We start from the raw sequence: 23,005 nt of genomic DNA on the forward strand, positions 1-23,005 counted from the left end.
TCTCTCTCTCTCTCTCTCTCTCTGTCTCTCTCTCTCTCTCTCTTTCTCTCTCACTCTCTCTCTCTCTCTCTCTCTCTCTTTTCTCTCTCTCTCTCTCTCTCTCTCTCTCTCCCTCTCTCTCGCTTTATCTATCTCTCACTCTCTTTGTCCATCTCTCCTGGTTTTCTCCTCACAGAGCCGCTGCAAATTCCTCAGATTTTCTTTCTACGCGAATTTTTTTCTCTCTCTATTTTTCTCTCCTCTTCCTCTCATTCCCATCCTCCTGCTCCTCCCCTCTTCCTCTCTTCCTCCTCCTTTTTCTTCTTCTTCTCCACCTCTGCTCCCTTCCTAACCGTTACTGGATCTTTTCTCCATTCTCTCTCTCTCTCTCTCTCTCTCTCTCTCTCTCTCTCTCTCTCTCTCTCTCTCTCTCTCTCTCTCTCTCTCTTTCTCTTTTCAGTTTGATGGCCTCGAACTCGGCCCGCGTCCTTTTCATTTCATTTACTTCGGTCATGAGTCAACTCCCGAAACTACTACTACCACCGATACTACTCTTACTACCGCTACTACTACTATTTTCTCTTACTACTATTGCTGCTGATGCTACTTCTATCCCTTCTTGTTTTTTTACTCATCACCACCATCACCATCATCATCATTATCATCATCATCATCATCATCATCATCATCATCATCATCATCATCATCATCATCACCACCATCATCATTATCATCATCTTTGCCTTCCACTTCCGCCTCTTCCTCCAATGCTTCAGTTGTCCACTCCCATTTCCCACCAAGACTCCACATTCTCACTCTCCTCCTCCTACTTTTTTCCTCCTCCATGTTTTTATTTCCACTGTCGTCCTCGTGGAGGGCGTCCACGCTCCTCCTTAACCGGCCAGACTTTCATATCCGCCTCCATTCTCTTCCCTTTTCCCTCCCCTCACTTCCTCTTGCCTTCCTCCCTTCCCTTCCCTCCCCCTCTTCCCTTCCGTTCCCTTCACTTCCCTCCAGTCCCCTTCTCAAATTCCTCTGTCACAAAAGGATAACCCCTGACCAAACCTAACCTAACCTATAACTTAACCGAACCTATAACTTAACCTAAGTTATGATCTAACTTAACCTAATCTTTCATACCCAAAATTTTGTGCGTGTGTGTGTGTGCGTGCGTGTGTGTGTGTGTGTGTGTGTGTGTGTGTGTGTGTGTGTGTGTGTTTGCGCGCGCGCGCTCTTCTAAGACCTCCTTTTTTCCATTGTGACTTTTCCCCTCTCCTTCCGTTGCATCGCTCGTCGAGTCTACATCTCCTCCACGCCACTCCAAGGTGTGAGGAGGAGTGTACAACTCTCGCGTCGGCGTCCGACCATAACCCATCATCACGCCCAACACATGTTCTATGGCCGCTCAGGGAATCATCCTCTCTACACTAGGTTAAATTGCATTATGGTGTTCCTGTGGTGGGACTCGAGGTGGAGACTGTGTATTGGATCGGGAGATTACACAGGTGGGAATGTGATGCAGCGTGGAGATGCTGCATGGGAAGATATGGAAGGGAAGATAACCCCTTTTCCCCCTTTCCTCCTTTACTCCCTTCCCCTTATCCTCTTTCTGCCCTTCCCCCTCTTTTCTGAGATCTGCATGAATAAAGGTGTGGTGCTTGGTCGTATCTCTCTCGCGTATGTGTGTATATGTATGTATGTATGTATCTGTATCTATATATATATATATATATATATATATATATATATATATATATATATATATGCGTGTGTGTATGTGTAAAGAGAGAGAGAGAGATATGGAAGACAAGAAATAATTGACCTACGTTCAGGTCATCACCCAGCATTGACACAGTACCAACACAGGACTGACCTGACAACAAATACTAAATGTCTGAGATGGTGGAACTACTGCACGTAATTTTTTCACGGTCATTGAGAGCGATAAAGAGAGTCAGAGATAGAGAGAAGCTATTTACTTTTTTCTGGAAATTAAGGAAAATAATAGCAGATCATGAAAGACCAAAATTAATTAAAAGAAACAAAATAAAAAGAGGAATGTACGCAGAAACTTCCCTAAATCGCGTAAGCTCTCTCTCTCTCTCTCTCTCTCTCTCTCTCTCTCTCTCTCTCTCTCTCTCTCTCTCTCTCTCTCTCTCTCTCTCTCTCTCTCTCTCTCTCTCTCTCTCTCTCTCTCTTCTGACTTGGATGGTCTCTATGTCCTCAAGTTGTTCTTTTCTCCCTAGTTGGGGGGGGGGGGATGGCTTGTAAAAATTGGGCTAGATATGATAAGGCTAGGTTAAGCTAGATTAGGTTAGTTTAAGTCAAACTGAATCCAAATTTCGTCGTGTGCACCATTGGTAGGGCGAGGATATTGGTGGGAACACAGGCCATGGCCTTTGCGGACACAGCTGAGCCTGCAACCTTGATAGGGAAGGCAACAAGGGCTATGGGGAATACTAAGGACACTAGTGTGGGTCTTAGTGCCTTAATGATGGTGACTGGGGATGAAGAGTGGTGGTAATAGTGGTAGCGGTAGTTGTGGTGGTGGTAGTAGTGATGGTGTTAATGGTGGTAGTGGTGGTGGTGGTAGTGGTGGTGGTGGTGGTGGTTATGAAGATAGAAGCGTCAAAGTTTCTGTAGTACGAGTTGGTGGTGGTGACAGCGGCTGCGGAGGGGTGGGGGAGGGAGGGAGGGAGGGAGGCGTAAGACTGCGGCGACAGCTGCGGTGGTGTGAGGGATGAAACTCGTACTACGCACGCGCGTGCATGCAAGCCAGGCCCGACAGCGTCAGTTGCGGTCGAGAGGAGGAGGAAGAGAGGAGGGAGAGGAGGAGGAGGAGGAGGAAGAGGTGCACTGGTGGCACTGGTGAAGGTGGCAGCAGTAGTTGGCTCTGTGGTGGATCGTGACCCGCCATCTTAATGACCCCGCAATGACCTGACCTCACCTAACCCGACAATACACATGGATGACCTCGCCTTCGCTACACGACTTACGCGCATGCGTGGACGGTGCTCAAGAGGACTGCAACCCGCACACGTACATGTGCACGCACGTACATGTACACGGACACAGAAGTACACACACGCATACACGTAAACTTTCATGTATATATATATATATATATATATATATTATATGTGTGTGTGTGCGTGTGATGGTGGTGGTGGCGATCGTAGTAGTGGAAGTGGTGGAGGCGGTGGAGGTGGAGGTGTCGATTATAGAGGGGATTTCTTCATTAACTCTCATGGGCAATAACTTGCGCCTCTTTTCCTCTCTCTCTCTCTCTCTCTCTCTCTCTCTCTCTCTCTCTCTCTCTCTCTCTCTCTCTCTCTCTCTCTCTTCCTCCTAGTCCTCTTCCCCCTTTCTCCTTCCTCTCTCCTTTCCTCTGTTATCCCTTCCCCCTTCCCCTTCCATTTCTTTTCCTCCCCTCCCCTACCCCCCCTCGCCTTCTTCCTTCTCCCGTCCCCCCTCCACCCCTTCCCTCTTCTCCCCTCTTCCCCCTCCTTCTTCCCCTTTCCCTTTCCTGTCTCCATCCTTCCGCTTCCCTTCTCTTTCTTATCTTCATCTCTTTCCTTCCCCATCCCTTTCCTTTCCTTTTCCTCTCCCCTTCCCCTCTTCCCATCCACAGGTTCTCCTTCCCACTCCTCCTCCTCCTCCTATTAAGTCTCCTCCCATTCCTCTTTCTCCTCCTCCTCCTCCTCTTCCTCCTATTAAGTTTCCTCCCATTCCTCTTTCTCCTACTCCTCCTCCTCCTCCTCTTCCTCCTATTAAGTCTCCTCCCATTCCTCCTCCTCCTCCTCTTCCTCCCATCACCAACATTTTCTTCACCCTGTCCGACCTGCTCTTCTTTCTCTTTCCGTTCTTATTCACCTGCGTTTCTTTCTTCGTTGCCGCCAACTCTTTTCTTTCTTTTTTCTCTCTTTTCTTTTCTTTAACTTTTTCTTTTCCATCTGTCTCTTGTGGCCTATGCCCTCTCCGCTTGTCTTTTTTTCATTTCTATTTCTCTTTTCTTTTTCTTTCTCTTCGTCTTCCTTTCTTCATTCCATTTTTTAAGCAATGTAGCACAGACTCTTTGTTGGCGGCGCACTTGACATCTTTCATTCTGGTTTCCGTCAGACGATTGTATTCAGCTGGAAGGATTTTAACTCCGCCCCAGTCTGTTATCTTATTTTATATTATTTTTCATTTTATCTATTTTTTGTTATTTGTCCTACGCCGTTTATTTAAGCAAATAACTGTAGGGAAAAAATGAGTTGCAATGCTAAAACGGGAAACCTGTGGTCCATTATAAGGTTGGATGTAAACAAATGCATAGAATCAATATAAGAATATAGACAGATATAAGAATTAATGAAGAAATAGATGAATAAATGAATAAACATATAAAGAAATTAATGAATAAGTAGAAAATATAACAGTCGAGTCTAAACCCCTTTTCCTCTACGCTTGATAAAGTTGCCTGGCGCTGCTAAGAACGTGATAGGTGGAAGAATAGGTCTCAATGTGGATCAGTCAAGATTCCAACGGGCACCTGCCCCCTGCGAATGGCTTATCTCAGCACATTTATAAAATGTGAATTATTATTGTTATTAGTATTATGGTTACTATGATTATTATCATCACTATTATTGTTATTATTATTATTATTAGTTATTATTATTATTATTATCATTATTATTATTATTGTCAATATCATTATTGTCATTATTATTATCATTATTATAATTATTGTTATTATCATTATTATTACTTTTTTTTTTTTTAATCCTCCCTCCGTCCACCCTCCACTCTGATTACTTTTCGTTTTTTCTGTCTCTTATGTTCCCTCAATTCTTTTTTATTTGTTTATCGTCTCCTTGACTTCTGTTCCTATTCCACCTCCTCCTCTTCCTACTCCTATTCGTCCTACTTTTCCTCCACTTCTTCCTCTTCCTCATTCACTTCTCTTCCTCCACTTCTCTTCCTCCACTTCTCCTCTTGCTCCTCCTCCGTTTCATCCTTCTCCTCTTCCTCCTCTTCATGCTCAACTTCCTCCTCCTCACACTCCTCCATTTCCTCCTCCGCCTACTCTGCTGCTCCTCCTCCTCCTCCTCCTTTATCTTCCAATCATTAATGCGGTCTTGGATACCTATGCTGAGCAACGTATTAAGGCCTCTGCTCTTCCCCACAGCCATTCCCCCATTAACGGCGCCGCCCACCTCCCCCTCCCCCCATTACTTGGCAGCAATGAACCCCCCCCATCCCCCATCGCTTGTCCTCGTCCCCAAACAACTTGAAGAAAAGCAGTTACGCTTCGCCCCGCTGTGTGTGTGTGTGTGTGTGTGTGTGTGTGTGTGTGTGTGTGTGTGTGTGTGTGTGTGTGTGTGTATTCACCATGGTCTTGGATCACGTGCTGGACTCGTGATCGACAGCTGTTACCCTCCCGTATGAGAGCTAAAAGATCATAAATGACCGATCTATGGGTCATGCTGTGACCTTACACACACACACACACACACACACACACACACACACACACACACACACACACACACACACACAATTCTCCGCCCACGAGAGGTGGGGTAACGGCTTACAGCGCAGCGATACTGAAATTGTTTCAGCCCTAGGCAGGATTCGATCTCTGACCGCTGGAGTAGCGGTTTCGAACACTATCACTGCGCCGTCGTGTGATTCCTTGGCCTTTGGATCACGTGTTGGACTCATGATCGACAGCTATTTCCCTCCCGGAAGAGAGCTCAGAGCTCGTGTGACCGATCTATGGGTAATGCTGTGACCTTACACGCACACACACGCCCCAACTCCCCGCCCACGAGAGTTGGAGTAACGACTCGAAGCGCAGCGATACTGAAATTATTTCAGCCCTGGGCAGGATTCGAACCCGGGTCGCCGTAGTGACAGTCCGGGTCTCTACCAACCGCGCCACCGAGTCGTGTGTGTGTGTGTGTGTGTGTGTGTGTGTGTGTGTGTGTGTGTGTGTGTGTGTGTGTGTGCGCGCGCGCATGCGTGCTTGTATGGATGCATATATGTACGCGCGCGCTCGTGTGTGTATTGATCAATATACGTGAATCTTTGTGTTTAAATGTTTGGCATTATATTCCATAATATTTAAGCGTGAATATGTATGTGCAAACGCACTCACAAAGACAGACACACACACACACACACACACACACACACACACACACACACACACACACACACACACACACACACACACACACACACGAAGACAATCAGTCAGGTGATCGACTCAACTGTTCTTTACGAAAAAATAAACATGATAATAGTTTTCACAGTCCCATTGTCTTCCCAAAAATTTTCTAGATCTTGCTGAAAATAACAATAGATAAACAAGCACTTGATATCTAAATAAATAATTGAAAGAATGATATATTGTAATGAAGATTCCCAAAACCTCCGCTGTTCCTAAAATTTGTCTGTGATGAATGACTAACCACAGCTCGATTCCGTTAGCGCAACCTTTGCCTTTCTCAAGGATATTCACGGCAGATTCATGAGTTGCATTGACAAAACATGAAGGCCGGCAGGAGAACTTTCGGTCCATAACAAGGTCGAATGAGAAAAAATAAAATAAAACAAGAATTTTTTTTTATAATAATAAATAACAAATTAGTAATTAATGATAATGGTTAATAGTAATAATGGTAATAATAACATACCACTGCTACTAATAATAGTAATAATAAAATAAAAATTAAAAGTAATAAGATAAAAAAAATCCACACCCCAAGAAATGTTTCCCTGATATGACGGTACCTGTGCGTATGCCTTCTCTAAATGCTCCTTCCTCGGTATCCTCTTTTCATTGCCAAGATTAATTACCGGAAATTGTATTTGAGTGTAGTGGGCAGATCAGCGATCTGTGTCTTTACCAATGAATACATATAGTATGAAGTCCATATGTTTGTGACTTTAATGATATCGCTAAGGACCAGAGTCACGTAGCTAAAAAAAAAAAAAAAAAAAAAAAAATCTAATACATTACCATATTTCTACTCTCTTCTATCTTTCCTTTACCATTTTCTTTCTTCTCCTTCAATCTCGCTTACAAAACTTCTGTGCCTCCACGCCTTCGGCGCGACATTGTCTTTTAGGATAGAAGCGCTGGTTGTTGCAGAGTAATACTAATACTTCCGTGTGTGATACCTCAAAAGGTACAGCAGGAATCAATTCCCATCCATTTCCTTCCCCCCTCCCCCTTTCTTTCCCCTTCCCCTTCTGCCTCCCACCTTCTCCCTCCCACCTTCTCCCTCCCTCTTCCCCCCATTCTCCCCCCCATTCTCTCCCCTCCCTCCTCTCCCCTTCCTTCCTCTCCCCTCCCTCCTCTCCCCTTCCTTCCTCTCCCCTTCCTTCCTCTCTCTCACTCCTCCCCTTCACTCTCTTCCTCCTCCACCTCACTACTACTCAGCTCTATTCCCCCGCCCCTCCCCTTCCCCTCCTCTCTCTCCCCACTTCCCTCCCCTCTTCCCCCTTCCCTTACCTCCTGTCCCTCCCCTTACCTCCTTTCCTACTCCCTCATTCCCGTCACTCTTTTCCTCTCCCACTCCCCTTCCCTCCTCTCCCTCCCTATCCTTTCCCATCCCTATCCTTTCCCCTCCCTATTCTTCCCCCCCTCACTTTTCCCATTCCCCTTTACCTCTCTCCATCACTCCTTCCTCTACCCCTTCTCCACCTCACCCCTCCCCATCCTTCCCTCTCCCCTTCTCCATCTCTCTTCCTTCTCTCCTCTCTCCTTCCTTTCACATCCCTCCCCCATCCTTTCCCTTCCCTCCTCCTCCTTACTTTTACCTATCCCCCTTTTCCCCTCCCCATCATCCTCTTAATCTCCAACCTTTCCCCTCCCCCTCTCCTTCCCTCTACCTTCTTCCCCTCTCCTCCCCATCCTTCCCCATCCCTCCTCCCCGCACTCTTCCCCATCCCCCTTTCCACCTCCCCTTCCTCCTTCCCCCCTCACCCCCTCAAGAGCTCCCGAGGTGGAGTATTCGTGGGGTGTCCTTCAGCTCCTGGGCTTTGTGTGCGTCAAGCGGGAGGGGGGGGGGCGAGGGCGGGACGATAGGGTGGGAAGGGATTGGGTGGTAGGGAGGGATGTAGGGAGGAGGTCTAGTTGTAGGCTAACCACTTTAGTTCAAGTTCTCAGCTCAGTAAACTTAAGTATTTGTGTAATGTTAGCCAGAATTCAATATGTAAAATATATCACATGGTTGAATTTTTTTAAATGTACACACACACACACACACACACACACACACACACACACACATATATATATATATATATATGTGTGTGTGTGTGTGTGCGTGCGCGTTTATGTATGTGTACATATATATATATATATGTATAATATATATATATATATATATATATATATGTATATATATATATATATATATAATATATATATGTATGTATGTATAAAATATTTATATCGGATTCTAACGAGAAGTGTTAGTTTGCTTGTTTGCTTATCCCTCTTTCTACGGCGTTGACGTCCCCTCAGTTGAACAAGATCGTCCGTCGTCAACCAGGATAACAACCGCAAATAGCATCTGAAAGAAGTTAAGTTATAAGAGGATTAAGAGCATTACGGAGCCTCGATAGTGTAGGAGTGGTGGAATTTATAGAAATAGTAAAATAATTTATTTTACTCGAAGCTGTAGTTATATGATTCGATGAGACCATTGGATTTAGCGTGAGCATCATGTAGTCAAGAAGTAGGATTGGAAAATATCTAGACAAAGAATAGAGAATTGGAAACTAGGCATGTAATAGGGGGTTGGGAACCATTTAGACAAAATATAGAGAATTGAAAACCGTGTATCTACATAATAAAGGACTGGAAATTATGTATACAAAGAATAGAGGGTTGGAAACCATGTTGGCAAATAATAGAGGATTGGAAATCATATTGGCAAATGATAAAGGCTTGGAAACCATGTAAGCAAATAATAGGGGATTGGAAACCATGTACCCAAAGAATAGGGGATTGGAAATGGTTTAGACAAGGAGTAGAGGGTTGGAAACCATTTAGGCAAGTAATAGATTATTCCAAAACATATTTCAAAATTTATCTTGAAGGAGAGAGATTCTCGAACCTTCTGAGCCATGACGTTGGTTTGTTTCGGCCGAAGCCACAAAGTTTTAATCAGGTGAAAGACATACATCCCCCCCTCAGCTGAACTTAGATACTAAAGAGCGTTACCCCAAATATCGAGGTTTTATGTAATCTATTTTATTTGTTATATATTGTTTTATTTGTTTTATTTTATCGATTTTATTTATAAGCAGTGAGGTTTAGTTTCACCGATACGGTGGCGGTTGTGTATCAACTCCGGCCCTCGAAGGTCTGGTGAGCGGGTTGGAGTGATACTTCCTGAGTTCAGGGGCGTCTGGTTGCGTCGAGGGCAAACTCCTCCTCCACCTCCTCCTCCTCCTCCTTCTCCTCCTCCTCGAGTGAGAAGGAGTGAGGGCAAGAGGAAGAAAACGGATTTTTTCTTTTCTTTTCGTGGTGGGAAGTTACTGCTCGATGGGCGATGTTGTGCTTAAATCTAGCCTGACGGTTCTATTAAGTTATGAGAGACTCTTCTATACACGTGGAAAAGGTGAAAGGGTGCTACAAGGAGGAACCTCTACAAGGTTACCGTGGTTGGTTGCTTGTGGGGCGGAGGGTGTGGTTGATGCGATAGGGTGATTGGGCAAGGAGGTGAAGGGTGGGGGGAGAAGAAGAGGTGAGGAGGGGAGGAGGGGGAGGGTGGATGAAGAGGTGACGGGTTTTGAAAGGAGACCTTCAGTGGTGGGAATGACGCGTGCGTGTGCGTGTGAGTGTACGTTTGGCTGAGGCGCGCTGGAGAGTGCGGGTTGATCACTGGGCCCGGACCAAGTGTTTATAAGACGGCTGTGCTTTGCATGGAAGAGAAAAAAATAGTTTTGTGTCTTCAGGTATATATACATATATATACATATCGATTTACTTGTTAATTTTTTTATTTGTATTTCTGTCTTATTTTTATTACTTGTTCTGTTTTCATTTGTTTTATATATTTAATTTTCTACATATTTTATTCATGAATTTATTTAGTTATCTAAATTGATGCAGTAAGATGCTGTTGTGATTGATGTACTTAATTTTCTGCATAATTTATTCACTTTAGTTATCTAAATCAATGCAGTAAGATGCTGTTGTGGAATATTGTTTCTCAAGTATTTTGATATGGTGAGCATAAAATGAATAGTGATGTTCCTTGGTGAGTGTAGTGTAATGTCAAGGAAGAGAGAGGAATAAGCAGGCGGATTAGTCACATTCCTGAATTTCAAAGGGAATTGTTTAATGATTTATATATATATATATATATATATATATATATATATATATATATATATATATATATATTAGGAATCTCTCTAAAATTCGGGAGTTTCCAGCATTGGGAACGAAAATGCCTTTGAAAGAAAATCTAGTTAATTATCAGGAATTGTTTCTGATATTTGGGAAATTTTCGTGGAATATTTCGTAGCGAATAACCGAAATATTTCCAAATTTGAGAGAGAGAGAGAAATCTCCGTGGATATGATTATACATTAAATGATGTAATTAAACTGTCTTTAGGATCGTTGCCGGAGAGGAGTGAGGAAGTGGGGTAGCGGATCTCCCCTCAACTGAATAAAATCGGCTTGTGGCAGATTATAAACGTTTAGGGTCCTCAGCCAATATAAAACTTTTGAAGTTCGCCTTCTGGCTCTTAAGTCGGGCAATAGTAACGGAGTAACAGTAATAGTAACGCAGTAACGCTATGAGTTGTCGAAGGGCAGGCGGGATTACTTTCTAGTTATTTCTATGAAATCTAATGGACATATGAATCTAACCCATGGTAGATTGGAACTATATATATATATATATATATATATATATATATATATATATATATATATATATATATATATATACGTATGTATATCTACATATATATGTGTATGCGCATTTATATATATATATATATATATATATAATATATAAAAAAAATTCTGTGTGTGTGTGTGTGTGTGTGTGTGTGTGTGTGTGTGTGTGTGTGTGTGTGTGTGTGGTTGCTGAAGTTTGAATTGGTGTAGTTCTCACACCTTCTATGATTTTCGTCGTTTCTTCTTCTTCATTATCTTCAACTTCCTTTTTATTCTTCTTGGTCTTCCTCCTCGTCTTCTTCTACGGCTTCTACTTCTTCCTCCTCTTCTTCTTCAACATCATCTTTATCTTCTACATCTTTTCCTACTTCTTATTCCTCTCCTTCTTCTACGTCTTTTTTTTTTGTCTTTTTCTTCTTCTACGTCTTCTTCTAATTCTATCTCTTCTTCTTTCTCTTTTACATCTTCTACTTCTTCCTCCTTCTCTTCTTCGACTTTTTTTTTATTCTTCTTCCTCTGTCTTCTACTACTTCCTCCTCTTCTTTTTTCTTTTTTCTTCATCTTCTTTCCTCTTTTGCTTCTTCGTCTTCTTCGTCTTCATCTTCTATTTTCTTCTTCTCCTCCTCCTTCTTCTTCTTCTTCTTCTTCTTCTTCTTCTTCCTTCTTATTCTTCTTCTTGAGGCTATTAACCCTATTTACGAGCCCAAATTACATTCCTACTTTCTTATCTTTTTTTTTCGTAATCTCTTTCTTGTATTAAAAATTTTCGTTTCCAAGATTATTTTTTTAATTTCTAATATAATTAATGAAAAAATACTTCCTACTCTATCTGTACCATCTGGCCATTCATCAGTTCTTCTTGTCTTCATTTTGAATGTTCATATTTTATTTTGATTAGAACATTCATTTCATTGTGTATATTTTGCTTATAATCACATTAAGCTCAGTTTGTAGGCAATAAAAATGGAAAACTCGACGTTATTGTCTTTCCTCTGTATGGATTTTCCTCTTTCTTTTTCTGTTCCTCTTTTTGCTCTTTCTCTCTCCTCTTTCTCATCTTCCACCTTATTCTCAGCCTTCTACATTTTTTTTTCTCTTCTTCCTCTTTCCTCCTCTTTTTTTCTTTATCCTCTTCATTGACTTTCTCCTGTTTCTCCTATTTCTCTTTGTTCTTAACCCCCCCCCTTCTCCTCCTCCTTTTTTTTTTCCTATTTCTCCTAGGTCTTCGCCGCCGCCTCCTCTTCCTCTCTCTCTCTCTCTTTCTCTCTCTTTCTGTCTCTCTCTACCTCTTTGTCCCTCTCCCCCTTTTTCACTCTCTCTCTCTCTGTCTCTCTCTCTCTCTCTCTCTCTCTCTCTCTCTCTCTCTCTCTCTCTCTCTCTCTCTCTCTCTCTCTCTCTCTCTTACTTTTTCACATTCTACCTTTTGTAACTTTTTGTTTTATTTGTTTCTTTTTTTAGTGTTTATTATTGTTTTATTTATTTCATTTATGTTTATTTTTTAACTACTTATTGTTTATTATTTCATTTATATCATGTATATTTGTATTTTTTGTCATAATTATTTTCTTATTTCGTTTTATGTTTTCATGTACATATCATGGCTGCACTCCATATTTGCCTATCTATTCTGTGGCCTGGCACGGTCGGTTGTGGCCCCGGCTAGTGAGCACAAAGACCTTTCCGGTCTGATTCGGACCAGCCGCGGGCGAGTCCCACTTGGTACAGCTACCATAGTACATTGGGCAAAGGTGACTCCTTGGTCACACCTCAGCGACTCATGGTGTGCGCTCCTGACATTTGTTAAGAATCTGGATTCATGACAGCTGCGCTAAATTGTCTTTAAGGTTAGAAGCGCTGGTAAATTATAACCCATAACAACAATAATAAAAACAGCACAACCTGGGTCTGTGTAAAGCCATGCGAGATAAAACCAATGTGCCACAGCGCGCGCGCGCGCGTGTGTGTGTGTGTGTGTTTGTGTGCGCGCGTGCAGGCCTCTATCTCGCCTTTTACCTCGCTGTATTATTTACCTTTATATTTACCCTCGGGTCTTCCTTCCCTTCATTTCCCTTCCTCCTAATCTCTCTTCGGGCCGCCTCCGCCCGGCTGCTCTCGATCTGCTCTTCGGAGGATTCGGCCTTCCTCCTCCTCCTCCTCCTCAGCCTCCGCCTCCACCTCCCCCTCCTCCTCCTCAGCCTCCTCCGCCTCCCCCTCCTCCACCTCCCCTCCACCTTCCCCTCCTCCTCCTCCTCCTCCTAAGCCTCCTCCTCCTCCCCCACCTCCTTGGGCCCATTTGCATTTTCTTCATCAGACTCCTCGTTCTCTCCGCCGCTTTCCTTTCATCGCCTCAGTATTTGCGACCTCCCTTCGGCAACTCAGCACGTCTTCTCCTCCTCCTCTTCCTCCTCCTCTCCTCCTCCTCCTCCTCCTCCTCCTCCTCCTTTTGCACGATACCCTCCCCCATTCCCCCATTCCTCTTTTACTTTTCCTCTTTCCCTTTTAAAAAATTTACTTTTTTCTTTTCTTACCTCAGTATCCCGTCTCCTCCTTCGTGCCCTTCTTTCTTCCACCTGCTGGTCCTTCTCTTCAAGGGCCTTCAGAGTCTTCTTCTTCAGCTCCTCTGTCTCATAGCCTTTCTCCTCATCCTCATTGTCTTCGTCTTTCTTTTTTCATAGTCGTCATCGTACTCATCATCCTCATCTTCGTCCTCCTTCTCCTCCTCCTCTCCTCGTCTTCCTTCCTCTTCCTACTCCTCTTCCTTGTTCTTCTCTTTTCCTCATAGTCGTCGTAGTCCTCCTCCTCCTCCTCCTCCTCCTCCTCCTCCTCCTCCTTACGTCTTTCTTTCTCATGGTCTTCATTTGCTTGGCTCTTCTCGATGGGTCCTTTCTTTCCTTCCACTTCTTCTGGCGAGCTTTTCTTCAGGACTTTTCGTCCAGCCCTTTATGCTCCCCGAGTCTTCTTCTTAGCTCATATTCACATTTTTCTTCTATTTTCTTTCCCTAGCAAGGATCCACTCTTGACTCTAACGTCTTGTAACCTCGAACTTCGATGTTGGACTTCGGAGAATTCTTCGACGCACGATATCAGTTCGAGAACATCAGAACCTTGGCCATGGAGTTCCTCCAGTATCCTTCCTTCCTTCTTTCTTTTTATGTGGACTTCGTGGCCTTTCTTATGACCTTCTAGAATCCAGGGACGCGCCCTTTTTATCCCGTCGTTTGGTTATGGCCTTCTTATTCAGGGTCCTTCCAGTTGTGACCTCACCCTTGATTTGGCCTTCCCGGCCACTCCCGGCCTCGGATCCCATGCATGATCTTTGCATGGCATTTGTCTCCCTCTTTCTTTTCTTCTTCATCTCCCTCCTCCTCCTCCTCCTCCTCCTCCTCTTCCTTTTCTGCCTCCTTCTCGTGCTTCTATTTTTCTTCCTTCTCTTCCTCATTTTAATCGACCTTTTTATCCCTCTCCAATTCATTTACTTCCTTTGCTTTTCATTTTCTTTTTACTCTTTCTCTTCCTTTCCTCATCCTCCTTTTCATCCGCTTTCTTCTCCTCAGTTCACCTTCTAGTCTTCTTGCTGCTCTTCCTCCTCTTTTTTTCCCTTCCTGTTCCTCCTCCAATTTCCTCCTTCTCCTCTTTCTCCTCCTCCTCCTCCTCCTCCTCCTCCTCCTCCTCCTCCTCCTCCTCCTCCTCCTACTCGCGTTAGTGTTGAATCGCTGCGCTGAGCTTGGGCAGCTTAGCGGCGTCTTATTAAACTCGGGGACGGGATCCAAGAAGAAGAAGGAGGAGGAGGAGGTGGAGGAGGAGGACGAAGAAGAGGCAAGAAGGAGAAATGAGAAGGAGAATGGGGAGCACCTTGTGAAGGACGTTCTTCAGTGGAAGTAAGGAATTCAGAAAAGGACACAACGAAGTTATCATGATGAAGAGGTATTGCAGGAAAGATACCAAGAGGTATCAAAGAGGTGTGGGGAAGGTGTGGCCAGTGGCATGGGTGTTGGTGTTGTTAAGAAAGTGTTCTTAAGTGTGTGAAAATGTTTAATAATAATGTTAAGGACTTGGATAGGTTTACACAAATCACCCATTTTAGACATGTTTGTATCGATATATGATTTGTTTAAATTTTGAATTTTGGAACAAGTTTTGTTTCAGTTAGGTCCAAAAATGCGGACCTTAGATGAAGGTATACTACTTTGTGATCTGAATGAAGAGTTACTTTACTTTAAGATCGAGATCCATTGTAAGATCTTGAGTGGCCACCGAGGTGTTCACCTTTTTTAGTCAGTAGTTATTTGGAGTCCACTGCTGAACTAAGGTCTCTCTTGACCACTTGCATGAGACACGCGACTGCACCAACCTCCGTCATGTCACTCTTGCAAATTTTTCTCTTACATCTACACCTTCTGTCTGGTTTTCCTCTTCTTTATTGACGTAGGAAGAGAGGACAAGATCTTGTTGATTATCTTAATTATTTTTTTTATATAATTCTTCTTCTTTCGACCTTGTTATGGACTAAAAAGTCTCATGTCGGCATGCTTTGTTATTATGATCAAGTGAAGCTTTTATTTTTGCTCTTTACCAATTTAAGTCCTCATTGGAAAATACTCCATGGGAAGACGCGAAGAATCTAAGCTTTTGTAGGTCTTCCGAATTATCGAAGTGCTTCGATCTGCGTTATCGAAGTACTTCGACAGCTCTTCGGGAGAAGGAGAGGAGCTGAGAGGCTAAATTTATCGTAAAACAAGAATTCGAGGAAGGTTCTCGTAACAAGACTCAAAGAAAATCTTCTAAAATGGAGATGAAGGAAGACTTTCTAACCAGACCTTCCGGGGTGGGAGTGGGGGGGTAAAGGTCTTTCTTGATAGATTTCGTCTAAAAGACCAAGAGAAAAGCTGTTTCTAGAAAAGTTCTAAAGGAAAATTTTGTCTAAAAAGAAATCGAGGAAGGCCCAATTTAATAAGACCCGAAGATTTTTTTTCTGAAAGAAAAAGAAAGACTGGTACAAGGCCCAAGACTTGAAGAATATATATATACATGTATATATATAATTTTTAAAGAAAAAGAATGGATAAAGACTCTAGCAAGACTTGGAGGAAGCTCCGTCTAACAAGACCTGAAGAACGGCGTCTTCTATTAAAAAAAAATGCAGGAAGGCTCTTTTTTAACAAGACTTGGAGGAAAGCTTCTCCTAAGGAGAAATAGGGAGAAAACTTTTTCTAATAAGACGTAGAGAAAGCTTCTCCCCCGAAGCAAGGAGCAGGTGGAGGAGGAAGAAGAAGAAGGAGGAGGAAGAGGAGGAGGAGGAGGAGGAAGTCTTGCCATAACAAGACCTTTAGGAAGAGCTGCCTGAAGTAGCCTTATATCAAGACCCAGCGTAATATGGCTCGGGGAGAGAAAGAAGATAAAACAACAGCACATGAAGGAGAGGCTGTTACAATAAAGTGTCCGGGGAAAAGTGTCGGAATGGAAGGGAGAATGCGATTGGCTCTTCAAGAAAGTGGGCGGAGGGGGAGGGAGGTTTTTGAAAAAAAAAAAAAAAAGAGGGCGAGGGTTTTTCGGAAAAAAAGGATATTTCTGGGGGTGGATATGGAAATTGAGTAGCTTTAATTGCATGGTTTTCTGATATATATATATATATATATATACATACTTATACCAAGGGCTTTTTCCCCCTTACAAGGGAGGTAGCCAAAGTCAAATGGTATAATTCCACTCCCACCCATTTCATCCCCACCCTCTTCAGTCTCATTCATCATCCTCTCTCCCTCTTTTCCTGGCTCCTCCTGGATGACGGGTCATCCTTGCATCTCGCCCATTGCTCTGGGTTAAAAGCAATGCAGCAAGGCACAGCTCATCCACAGTAAGTCCGCTTCATTTAATCGGCGACCCCCTCTCTCTGTCCTCTCATGAAGAAAAAGAGAAGACGGGGAGAAATCCCTTTGGGCTACGTCAAAATATCATTCACACATAACCACTCCCTAACGCCCCATCCACCACCCACTCTCTTCCATGCATCAAATCATCATCCATATACAACCATTCTCCACTAACCTCTATCTTCTGTCTTCTCCCTTCCTTCCTTCCTTCCTCTGTGTAAGGTCACAGCATTACCCTTAGGTCGGTCATATATGAGGTCTGAGCTCTCATCCCGGGAGGATAATAGCTGTCGGTCACGAATTCAACACGTGATACAAGACCGTAGTGAATCACACACGAACACACACACACACACACACACACACACACACACACACACACACACACACGTGTATACATATATATATATATATATATATATATATATATATGTGTGTGTGTGTATATATATATATATGTGTATATATATATATATATATATATATGTGTGTGTGTGTGTGTGTGTGTGTGTGTGTGTGTGTGTGTGTGTGTGTGAGTGTGTGTGTGTGTGTTATGGTGTCACCATATATCATGTCTTTGAGGTTCTTCGAGCGGGATACAGTGTGAAATGCATATCTTAAGTCATACTTGAGGAGACATTTATCACGATATATATAGATGCCTCAAAGCATAAGGAACCATTCTAAGAGATACATTATTGTTGTTGATATTTCAAGCGGAGAATGTTGTCAAAGAGAGAGAAGTCCAACATAAAACTGACATCTTCAGGAGAGAGTACACATGTATGTCCATATGTGTAAGCGCGGACGATGTTTATGTGAGATTACGAGTATCTTAGTACGACGTCTTATATATAGGAGAGTCATAAGATCAGGAGGAGGCTACGACTAGGGCCCCCTGTCTTTGTTTATCTCTGCACTTGCAACGGCGAGTCTACTTTGGGCGTAGCTTCCTATTAGCGCGAAATAACTCGTTCTAATTGGATGGTGTTCTGCTGCTGGTTTTATCTGCTTGTTTTCTCCTGTTTGCACACATGATATTTTCTCCCTAACCCCGCCCCCCCCTAAACCCCTCCCTTCCACCCCACCCCCACCCCCAAGGTTTCCACTATTATTATTATGAGTTGCTTCTCTTTCATGAGAAACCTCGACGTTTTCTTAAACTCTTGATGTAGTCCTTTCACATTATTTTGTTTATTTATTTATTTGTTTATTTATTTACTTATTTATTTATCTATTCGTTTGTTTGTTTAATTATGTATTTGTTTATTTTTTGCTCTTTTCATTATCGTTACCACGTGTTCTCTGAGATCTTTTATTCTGAACGTTGTTCTGTTTATCATTTTGCTGAAGGTAAATGTTCAATGTGAACAGTTTTCGTGGCTTGTTCCTGTATCTGTTCCCCGTGTGGAGTGTTCACTCCATGTTTTTATGCAGTCAATAATTCAGGGACTTTAATGACGTCCTGACGGACCAGAGCTACGTATCATCATTAAATGATTAGAGACTAGTCTTCACTCAAAAAAAAAAAAAAAAAAAAAATTATGCTGTCTCTCCAGTCTGCTATCTCCGACAGAATCCTAAAGAAAAAATAAAGAAAAAAATAATAATATTTATCATTGTCTCTCTTGGCTTCGTATTGAGTTGTAGCAAGAAGCAAGGCTGAGACTTCCGCGTTCATTTTATGCGAAGTTAATTTACGTGTTGTACCTCGCAAATCTCAGGGTACCAATTAACATCGAATAAACTTCGTAAGAATGTGATTGCCAACTAACCCCAGCTATGATCCAAGCTCATGTGCCTGTTTAGTATTCAGAGCGCAAGTGGATTATTTTGAATTTTGGCCTTTAATGCTCCAGACGCAGCTAATCGCCTCCTGGCGTATGCTCCCCACCACCACTGGAAGGAAGAGGCTACCCTCCTTGTGATATATAAATCGATAGATATAAATATGATAGTTATAGATAGATATAGGTTGGTAGATATATAGACATACATAGATATACATAGATACAAAGATGGATATAGACAGATATTCTGCAATCCGAAGACACAGACCTGTAGTTCCTTCCTTGTCCTCCTTGTCCTTCAGTGGTCCTCTTTGTCTTCCGGAAAAAGTAATAGTACCAGTCACTGAGAATATGCTTCCCGCACTCCCCTCCCACCTGTCCCAACTCCTCCCACACCGCCTCCATGATTTAGAATTTTTACTATTTCTCTTCCTCCTCCTCCTCCCCCTCCTCCTCCTTTCCCGTTTCTTCCGCCTGCTCCTCTTCATATTTCTTCTCTTCCTCATCTTCCTTTGTCTCCATCCCTTCCTCCTCTGTCTTCTCTTCATCTTTTTTCCCCTCCTCTTCATTATTATTCTTCTATTCTTAATTCTCCTTCTCCTACCCCTCTACCTCCTCCTTCCCCTCCTCCTCCTCTTCCTTAACTTCCCTCCTTCTCCTCCTCCTCCTCCCCCCTTCTTCCAACTTCCTTCTCTGTTTTCCCTTCCGCTCCCGTCCTTGTACTCCTTCTCTTCTTCCTCTTCTTGTTGTACCTTAGAATGTAATCCTTGTTTCCTTTGTATTTTCTCTCATCGAAGATTTTCTTGATTTCATTTAATTTTCTCAGTATGTCTTTCTTTTTTATTATTACTATTATTAGTAGAAAATTTTATCTATTTTATATTTTTTTCACACGCGTCTCCTCTTGCTTGTATATATATTTTTTTCTTTTTGGTTGAGTCCTTTTTATTTTTTGAGTCTCGTCGTCTTTTTTTATTCGTGATTTCCTCTTCATGTTTCCCTTCTTTTTTCGTAATTTTGGATATTTTTGTATTTTTTGTCTTTTCTATCACAATTTTCTATGGAATGCCTTCATTATTGTTTTTTTTCTCTCTTCCTCTTTCTACACTTAGACTTCAACCTCTTTTTTGCTCTTTTTTCTCTTCTCACCAGTTTCTCTTTCTTCTTCATTTTGCATTCTTTATCATTCTTTTCTATGTGTTCTTTGATTACTCTTCGTTTTCTTATACTTCCATCTTCGTCTCTCCATTCAACGAGAGAAGAGGGAGAGAGGGGGGAGAAAGCGAGAGAGAGAGGGGGAGGAGAGAGAGAGAGAGAGAGGGGGGAGGAGAGAGAGAGAGAGAGAGAGAGAGAGAGAGAGAGAGAGAGAGAGAGAGAGAGAGAGAGAGAGAGAGAGAGAGGGGGGGGGAGAGAGAGAGAGAGAGAGAGAGAGAGAGAGAGGGGGGGGGAGAGAGAGAGAGAGAGAGAGAGAGAGAGAGAGAGAGGAGAGACAGAGAGAGAGAGGGGGTGGAGAGAGAGAAATAGAGAGAGAGAGAGAGAGAGGGGAGGGAGAGACAGCGAGAGAGGGAGGGGAGGTAAGAAAGCGAGAGAGAGAGAGAGAGAGAGAGCAGGGGGATAAAGCGAGAGAGAGAGAGAGAGAGAGGGGGGGAGAGAAAGAGAGAGAGAACTTCTACTACCCCTCCTCTTTAATGCTCTCTTCAGACCTCTCTCCTTGACCGCCTCTTGGACTCTTTCTCTTCGGCGCGATAAGAGAGTCCCCAAGGATAGAGGCGCCGGTTGTTATTGCTGACCAAATACTAAATACTCTATCTTCGTCTTCATGTATTTCTTCATTTTCTTCGTTTCTGCGTCTTCCTCTGGATTTTCTCTTTACTTCGTCATTTTGACATTTCTTGCTCGTCTTCTTCGCTTGCTTGTGCCTTTCTTTACCCGTTTCTATGTATTTCCATCTTCCTCCTCCTCTTCCTCCTCCTCCTCCTCCTCCTCCTTCTCCTCCCCCCCCCTTCGTCTTCCTCTCGCTCGCTCTTCCTTCTCCCTTATCTTTCTTCTTCATTTTTTTCTCCACTTCTTTATTTCCTTCCTCGTCTTCTTCCCACTTTCTTTACTCTGCGTCCTTTACTCTTCATCAATGTAATTCAAACAATGGAAGAGGGAAAAGGGAAACAATGGATGAAGCTCGGGAAGAGATATAATGCGAGACGGAAAAACAAGGACAGAAAAGAAGGAAGTGATAATAATTTAAGTAAAGGAGATTAGAAGATTACATCCTAGATGGGAAATAGGGGGAGAAGGTGTAAATAAGGAGACGGAGGAGGAGGAAGAGGAGGAGGAGGAGAAGAAGAAAGAAGACATAGAAGCAAGGCAAATATACAGATAGAGGTTGGTGATGGTGATGGTAATGATGATTATGATGATGAAAATGATGATGGTTGTGGTGGCATTAGTAGTGACTCTGATGCTGGTGTTAGTGGTGAGGATGATGGTGATGATGATGATGGTTGTGGTGGTAGTAGTGGTGATGGCGATGATGATGATGATAGTGGTGGTGGTAATAATGGTGATGATGGTGATGATTATGGTTGTTGTGGTGGTGATAACGATGATGATGATAATTATGATGATGATTATGATGATGATGATGATGATGATGATTATGGTTGTTGTGGTGGTATTGATGATTATGATGACGACGATGATGGTGATTATGATGATGATGATGATAATGATAAAGACCATGGTGGTGTTGGCAATGGTATTAGTGGTCGTGATGATGATGATGATGATGATGATGATAGTAATGATAATGATGGTGATAACCAAACACGTTTATGAACGCAATATAGGGACACGAAATAGTGAAGAAGAAAATGTGGAACGAAAGAAGAAAAAAAGAAAAAAAAAAGACGGAGAGAAATCTGCCAAGGAGAGTAAGTGAAAGAACGAGAGGAAGGAGCAAGTAAAACAAGTAAAACAAAACAAAAAAATGGACAAGAATTGATCAGAAAATAGATCGAGAAGGACGGGAGAAGGGGAGCTGACCAATATCGAAGAAGAAGAAGAACGAACGAACACTAAATAAAATAAACGAAATTCAGAGAAAAGAAAAAAAAAAGAGGAATGAAAAAGGGGGATTTGAAGGGGATGACTCCCCTGATGAGGAACATGATTTGACCTGACCTGACCTACGGGAGGAACACTGGTATAACGAGAAAGAATTCCATCGATTGCACCAGCGCTTCTTTCCTTCCCAGGATGACATGGCGCCGAAGAGGTTGAATCGAGGAGGTGGTCAAGAAGAGATGCATAAGGCTCGTTTCACACGTATCGACTTTTCGCCGTGCGCCGTCCACGACACGACGTCTTCCTCTCAAATTACCATGGGTGTCTATGGACTCTTTCAAACGTGGTCGTGGTCGTGACGCGTGAAAGCGTCCATGGACACGTATGGTTATTTGAGAGCACGACTTCGTGTCGTGGACGGCGCACGGCGAAAAGTCGATACGTATGAAAGAAGGCTTTCCGATCTGTCGGAAGAGAGAGATTGTCCATTAGGACAGAAACGCTGGTAAACTACGGTCACTAACAACAACAAAAACAACAACAATAACAGCAACAACAGCAACAAATGTCGGAAGCGAGAACGCCCTTAAGGATAGAAGCGCTGGTTGAACTATAGTTCGTGACAAGATACAAGAACTGGAGGTACCGGAGAGGACCAGGAAAGTTCCCAGAAACAGCGGTGGCGTGGAAGAACTTCGCCAAGGTCGAGCTGAAGAAGGAGAGCGCTAGAAGGAATAGGGGTTGACAGAAAGAGGCGGAGGATGAGAGAGAGGAGGGGCGGGGGTAATATGGAAGAGGGACGAAGATGGAGGAGGGGAGGAGAGGGGATAAGGAAGAGGGGAGGCGAGAAAGGGGTGAGGGTGGTTTGAAGTGAGCTTGGCTTAGGATTAGTTGAATGAAATTGAACCTCTGAATCCGCATTATTAAAGGAGCAGAAGAGGAGGAGGGGAGGAAAAGGAGGGATGAGAGGAGGAGGAGGTGGAGAAGGGAAAAAAGGAGGAGAGAAGGATTGAAGGCAGTAAGGAAAGAGATCTGAGAAGGAGAAAGAGCAGGAGGAAGGGAAGGAAGGACGGGAGGAAGGAGAGAGGGAAGAAAGGAAGATATGGAGGGAGAAGGGATCAACCGGGAAGAAGAAGAAGAAGAAGAAGAAGAAATCTAACGAAAGAGAAGAAAGAAAAGAAAAGGATGAATGATGAAGGGGAAGGAAACAGGAATAAGACACGGAGAATAAAGAACGAAGAGAGAGGAAAAGAGGGGAGGGCGCGAACGGGGAAGGGCTGAGGAGAGCACGAGGGAAGGAGGAAGAGGGGAAAGGGGAGGGGGAAGAGGACGAGGGGAAAAGAGCACAGGAAGATAGGGGAAAGGGAGTGAGAGGAGAGGGGAACG

At 43.2% G+C, this 23,005-nt stretch overlaps 1 protein-coding gene across 2 annotated transcripts in view; it reads left to right on the top strand.

Annotated features, from left to right (window-relative positions):
• The window catches only part of LOC143027077 (homeobox protein PKNOX1-like), a 318,091-nt gene that overhangs the window by 38,872 nt on the left and 256,214 nt on the right, over positions 1-23,005 (top strand). The window contains exon 1 of one of the 2 annotated variants that reach the window (XM_076188010.1): positions 9,803-9,942. The exons of the other annotated variant lie outside the window; for it this stretch is intronic. The gene's annotated coding sequence lies outside the window, so the exon portion shown is untranslated. Of the gene's footprint in view, positions 1-9,802; positions 9,943-23,005 lie in introns of those variants that run through there. 2 annotated transcript variants of the gene reach the window in all.

Source organism: Oratosquilla oratoria, chromosome 7, assembly GCF_046742065.1.
Source record: "Oratosquilla oratoria isolate Oo_2021 chromosome 7, ASM4674206v1, whole genome shotgun sequence".
Taxonomy (NCBI): Eukaryota; Metazoa; Arthropoda; class Malacostraca; order Stomatopoda; family Squillidae; genus Oratosquilla; species Oratosquilla oratoria.